This window comes from Rhinichthys klamathensis, unplaced genomic scaffold, assembly GCF_029890125.1.
Source record: "Rhinichthys klamathensis goyatoka isolate OS25496 unplaced genomic scaffold, OSU_Roscu_1.1 h1tg000329l_1, whole genome shotgun sequence".
Lineage (NCBI taxonomy): Eukaryota > Metazoa > Chordata > Actinopteri > Cypriniformes > Leuciscidae > Rhinichthys > Rhinichthys klamathensis.
Window position 1 is genome coordinate 2,805,525 of NW_026606844.1, and position 7,250 is coordinate 2,812,774.

The following is a 7,250-nucleotide window of genomic DNA, read 5'->3' on the forward strand; positions in this document are numbered from 1 at the left end:
TCTGAGGCAGCTATAGTCTGCAGGTTTTTATTTAGCACCACAGGCCGCATCAAATCTGAGAGTGTCCTCCATCTCACAACAAGGCTGACATTCGCTTTAGCTTTGTCAGCAGTTTTGGAGTGCATCATGGTTACATGTTCGGCCCTATTGGCTTTTGCAAAAATAGCATGTAAGCCTGCCTCTAGTGTCTAAAAATATATGCCTAATTTGGATGTTTTAAATATTAAATATGGTAGTTTTGCTTTTCAAAATATTACTTGTAACTAAGTTTTTTTTTTTTTTTTTTAATGGTTGTTTGGAGTTTCTAAATGGTACCACTGTGCCAGAGCATTGCTAGTTTGGGGTATACAAATGCATTATTAGTGTTATTAGTGTGTTATGGGCGTTTTGTAAGCGGTTTGCTTGGGTGTTATGGGTGGATGCAGAGGAGTGTTTAGTGTTTAATTTGAGTATTTACATATTTTTGTAGTTTTTATATTTTATATTTATATAATTATAAAATATTTATAATTAGCTTTAATTAATTTTTTTATTTTATTTTAGATCAAATAATTGTAGTTTATATAGGAATATTTCAAATGTTCATACGGTTTTTGAGTTTTTCATCTAATATTTATATTTTACTATTAGTTAGTAATAACACTGGTGTTAAGGTGTTGCTTGGCATTTGCAAGGGTGCACTGTAAAAAATATCCCGGTAAATTTATGCAAAAACAAAAACTGGCTGCTGTGGTTACCTGAAATTCACTGTAAAAAATACTGTGACAGTGTTTCCATTTTTACAGGATTCCTGTACATTTCATTAAGTGATATAATGTTAATATATCTACTTTAACTGCCTTTTTACCTTAAAGTGTACCGATAACCACCAAAATAATTCAGGTGGCACAATACTCGTATATAGATGGTGCTCAGGGTCATGCATACAAAGACAAAACACCATTAGCAGCACATGGCACTAAAATAATGCAATAAACATTAACTAAATAACATAAAATGTAACAAAACACTAATGTACATTACTGATAATTAAAATAATAAGAAACCAAATTAAATGAAAATGTTGTGTGATGTGTAATTGGATTTTCCTTTTATATATACAAATATATACAATACAATATTCCATAATTTTACTTGCAAAAACCATAAATTTGGTAGTATTTTATAGTAAAATTACTTGTGTTGTTAAAACATTTACAGTTTTTCACCGTATATATGGTAAGAACACTTAGTTAACAAGTTAACATGTTTTTACTGCAGCATTTTTACAGTATTTTTCAATAAAAATTTACAAACATTTTTTGCAATGTAACTATTGATGTAATAATTGTCGGATATGTCCTGCAGATGCCTTTGATCACAGTAAGTTGTCGGCAGCATGTGTAATTTATTACAAGAACCGCCTGACCATCTGATCTGTTTTTTAACAGTCACTGCTGATATGGATGATTTGTCTCGCATTTAACATATTCTTATCATAAGCTGTTCATCAATCACACAACATTTTTATTCGTTATGCCGTGCATTCTGGATGCAGCCAAGATAAACGGTGTTCCTTCAGTTACTTTGAATTGATCAAATCTGTTTTGAGTTGACTTAATATTTCTGGTTCTTTTGTTAGTGCAGTTTCTATGTTCGACTACCAAGCAGCGAGCTGTGTTTCCACAGGGCAGGTCCAGACAGATCAGATCGGAGAGGGACAGCACTTCCTTTCACAGCGAGATGAGAAAATATGAGTCAGGGGACAAGCAGGACCTTTTGAAGATGCAGCTGCATTTGCTTTCCTTTTCATTTCCCTGAAGGACGATGCTCAAGTTTTTAAGCTGTATGCCTACATGGAGATTTTGGCTGAGTGCGACACATCTCCGAAACAGCAGCTCGAGACTTGGGTTAAATATCAGTCGCAGAGCACAGCGGAGTCCTTTTCTGTCCCCGTCTGAACCGCCTGCCATTAAAAAAGATGCTTCTCCTCTCGTGAACCTGCTTAGAGCTTTGTTATTTAGAGGAGGAGTGAGAGTGTATAGGGGCCGCCTGGGACTGTCACATCCACTGATGGACTTGTAGATACATCCATCCTGAGGGCACCTGCTTTTTACAACCATTTATGAATGAGCAGATACCCCCCCAGGATATGTCATACCCTTGCATACCGTTGTATCTTGACACTTTCGTCTGTTTTTGTGCGTTTGCTTCAGGTGCATTGATGTGGTTTTAGCATCTCCGATAAAACAAGTAGCTATAATCATGCGCAAAGGAATCGAACGACTATCTGGAGAAAGTCCTTCAAGGCACCTTAAGTTTGAATGATTAAAGTCCTTTATATTTATCTTTCGGGTGCTCTTTCACTGCCTCCCTGCTTATAATTTATTCATCAGAAAGTTGTGGAGCATTCATAAGAGTTAGCGTTGAGTAATTGGATTTTACTGTGGGATGGTTTGGGAGAGAGAGAAACAGGGGGGAATGAGGAGTGGGAGCTGGAGAGAGAGAGCGAGCGAGCAAGTGCAGGCTTGTGTGGTTTGGCAGACTGCCGGTACAAACTGTTTCAAAGTTTTAGGGCCTTTATTTATTTTTCAATCATCTCTGTTTTATTATCAGAAATCCCTGGACAACTGGGTGCATAATCTCACATTGTTCACGAGGCTAATTAAAACTCAGCCAGGCTTCTAGTCTATTAAATCCTTCGAGCTTGGATGGAGAGTGCAAGATGTTGCCCTACGTTCCTAACAAGGCCCATGCTGCATTCATGTCACATGTCTCAACTGCCATTTCTTCTTACTGCCCCTCCTCCTCGACCACAAATGCATATCAGGGTTGTGCAAAATTCAATATTTTGAATTGGCTCTTTCAGTTAATTGGGGTGAATTTAAATTGAATTGGCCGCATCCCATCTAGCTATCGTTCTATATAACGTTCTGTTGTTGCCAAATTTATCGCTCTGTCTGTAATTCCGACTGTCTTATTATTCTTTCTTTCTATCATGTATCTATCATTCAATCTATCTATAATTCTTTCTATCGTTTTTTCTATCGTTCTATCTGTAAGCCATAAAAACCTTGAAACCATAAAGTGTAAATTGCAGGTTACATTTTTCATGAAGATAATGCAATGTGCTTTATAAACATAAAGATAAGAACCGCCCACAATTGTTTTTTATGTTTTTTTTTATACCAAAATGATGCATATAATATGAAAAGTTGGTACGTTTTACAGTGGTTTAAAGGAGAACTCCGGCGCAAAATGAACCTTTGGTCTAATTACACATTGTTACCTAGTCAACCGTTATCTGAGATTTGTTTTAATGATTATCGAATGTAAATAGTTTTATCTCTAAAAACAGTTTAGCCTATAAAGCTAGTATAACGGTAGTATATTGGGCATAGATCAATGACAAATAAAAATCGCTTGTTAATACCACTAACAAGGCTGAAAATAGCCCCACACTAACACGGTAGCATAATGAGGGTCCCTACCTTCAAACCGAAGCATTGAGAACTTTGTCAGTGTCCAGACAGTTTAATAAGAAGATATTTAATACATACAGTCAACTTCGCGTATACAGACAGGAGCCATCTTTGAAAAAGAGTCTCTACCAGTCAATCTACGAACGTCGATCCAAGCCTGCTGTTCGCGCTCACCTTATCACAACTTATATCTCGTTCACATTCTCACCAGCGCACTTGGATCGGCGTTCGTAGATCAACTGGTAGAGACTCTTTTTCAAAGATGGCTCCTGTCTGTATACGCGAAGTTGACTGTATGTAAAAAATATCTTCTTATTAAACTGTCTGGACACTGACAAAGTTCTCAATGCTTCGGTTTGAAGGTAGGGAGCCTCATTATGCTACCGTGTTAGTGTGGGGCTATTTTCAGCCTTGTTAGTGGTATTAACAAGCGATTTTTATTTGTCATTGATCTATGCCCAATATACTACCGTTATACTAGCTTTATAGGCTAAACTGTTTTTAGAGATAAAACTATTTACATTCGATAATCATGAAAACAAATCTCAGGGAACGGTTGACTAGGTAACAATGCGTAATAGGACCAAAGGTCCATTTTGCGCCGGAGTTCTCCTTTAAGCACGCCCCCTCCCTTCCACTAGGCTCATAAAAGGGACTCCAAGCTTTTACTGTCTATGCATGGTCTTTGCTCCAAGCCTAGAGTTACCGTTAGTCTAAACAGCAAGTAGGCTAGCAGTTATATTGGAGACCTAGCTAGCAAAAATGGTTAACTATTGTGTTTGTGCGGGATGAACGAATACATCAAAAACGGGGGAGAGGCTTCACAAGTTCCCCAAGGACAAACGACTGATTCGTGCCTGTAAGTGTTAGCATACCCGAGGACGAGGTAGATCACGGGTATGCAAGCCCGACCCTACCCGAGCACGTTGTGTCCGAGCCCAGCCCGGCCCGACACATTAACTGTAATTATGAGCCCGAGCCCGATTTAAACCCGACCATTTTTTAATACGTGGGTCATTATTATAACTGACGTTCTCAACTACTTTCTATGTTACTTTCTCCCGCCCGCAACATTTGTTTTGTCCCGCTCCCGCCCGCAAAAAGACTTTTTTTCTGTACCTCCAAATACTTTCAAGTTAGCCTATTTGTCGCCACCATACACATCATCATAAATGCTCCTAATCAATTATTTGTTATTAAAGCATTAACACACAAACCACACTGTTATAACATAAAAACAAGCAGGCTAACTTACAGTCATGCATGGTTTGGCATGACTGCGCGCAAAGTGCGCACCCATAATAATTCCTAAAAAGCTGACATCAGTTCATCGCGATCTCACACATCTCTGTTATTATCAATAAATCTTTCATAATATCTACACTTTGTTATAATTTGAGGATTTGCCAGCATACAGAATTCATCATCGAACAAAAAGTCTGTTTTGAGTGGTGAGGGAAGTCTATCGTTAATGCTTCTGATTGGCCATTGCGTTCCTAGAAATCAACACATATGTCTGTGATTGGCTACATCGCTCAACGCTGCAAACATGTTATAAATAGAAACTCTGGCCTGTAAATCGTTTCTATTTTGTTATAGTTGTTCTTGTTGCTTTTCTGCAACAGATGAATAAAAATTCATAGATATTTCTAGTTTGCGGGAGTACCGCGAATCGTTTTATTCTCCCTCAACCGGCACACACAGAGTGAGTGCATTACCGCCCGCGCTCCCTCTTATGACGTCATCACCCAGTTACTGTAAAAAGCATGCTACCTTTGAAGAAACCCCAATAAATGTTATTTTAACGCATTTTAAGACAGACATGTTTAAATATATACATATTGAGCACTTTAATTTACACATTGGTTGTGGTGGTTAACACTTTAAGACTTTTTAAACTTTTTTTTAAACTTTCAAAAAAGACTTTAACATTCAAATATTCAGGGTATGTACTGACAAATTTAGATTTTCTAGTTAAAAATTACAGTATTATTTTTTTTTTAACTTCTATTTCCTTGCTTTCAAATTGCAATTGTGCAGTTTGCACTGTATATTTCCTCAATTCAAATTTAATTTAATTTCAGGAATAGAATGGCATTTGAAAGGAATTCTCAGTTCTATTCTGAATGGCACAGAACTGTGTTTTTTATTTATATATATATATATATATATATATATATATATATATATATATATATATATATAATACACACACACACACACACGCACACACACACGCACACAGCTCTTCAATCCCCCCTGGCTGTTGCCCTCTTGTCACATTTCCAGTGGCTGACTTTTTCCACAAATTCCCTCGTTTGTGTTTACAAGCGCAGCTCGTGCTCTTTACGCCATCCTGGGTGGGCACCCGTTAGTGCCAGCATGGTGCTGCTTTCTGACTGGCTGGACGGCAGCATCAAGGGGATCTGCGTAGGGGGTCTGCCAGACCCTGGCGTTGCCCACAGGCACAATGCTCAGCAGAGGGTCCCTGAGGTGAGAGGACCCTGTTCTAATCATGACACCATCTGTTGGGGAGAAGGTTACACCAGTGCCACGCTGATATCATTGTGCTTCGCTCCACATATCCTGACAAATATTCTCCATCTCTTTCAAGCAGAGGGGCTTGCATCTAGGGGGCGGGGGGTTATATAAACAGCCAGAGGGCAGAGCTCGGTGACTCGAGGGGCCCCCAAGTCGGGGCCATCTGGGCCAGAACCCCCAGGCAGAAAGAAGATCAGGGCCCATGGGAGCGCAGGAAGACTGTGTGGGCCCTGTTTAGATGCTGCCACCAAGGGTCGTGTTAATGCTTAAATCTCAACAAACCCTTAAACAGTTCTGTTTACATTAGCTTCACTCAGCAAAGATCACCTATTAATTAACAATACAGAAAAAAACTAATTTGTCTGAGGCAGGGAATGCATGAATCTGAAAGTGGAAAGATTAGAGGAATATTATTTAAAAAATATCATCAATATTTTTTAACTGTTCTGTACTTTTCAGTAGTCGTTAGTGCTAACTTTTTATTGCGGAGGTACACACATCCTTTCTTTGAAATTTTGGAACAGGATTATTGTAGCAGTTTTGCATTTCATGTCTACTAAAGTTAATACACCAACTGTTAGCATTTAAAAAGTTTTTAATTGCCTTAAATTTCCCAGCACAGTTTAGTGTTTTTGCTATCTAGTGGCATTTGCATGTTTAATGCAGTCATGGTGTACTGGTTTTTCATTTTATAATATTTCATGATTCTAAAACTAAAACTGATTAGAATTATTTAGATTCGTTGTAGTTTCTGTTAACAATAGTAACATTACTTGGGAAGAAAGATCTATAGCCGCTTTTCCACCGTCGGGCAGAATGGTTCTCATTGCGCAACCGTTCCATTCCTACCGATCCGGGCCAGCTGGATCGGTTATGGTTTAATTTTCCACTGTGGGGCTGATAGTGTCCGCTCTTTCGAATGTAATACGAACACGTCAGTCGTTGCCTTGGTAACGCGACAGTTTACTGATGATATAAGATGTATAAGATGATTTGTTTACTTCACTCAAATAGCGCGCTTAACCAGCTACAGAGACGTCACTGCACGGATTCTATCAGAATTCCGGCCCGAGAACGGTTTTTAATCGTGCCGTACCATACCAGGCTCAAGTGGAAACACAACTGGAACCGTTCCTTACCATTCTAAGAACTGTTCGGCCCCACAGTGGAAAACCGTCTTATATTTACAGATCAATTTTCTATATTCTCATTATATTTTGTTTTTTTTCTTCCCATTTTATAGCGCAT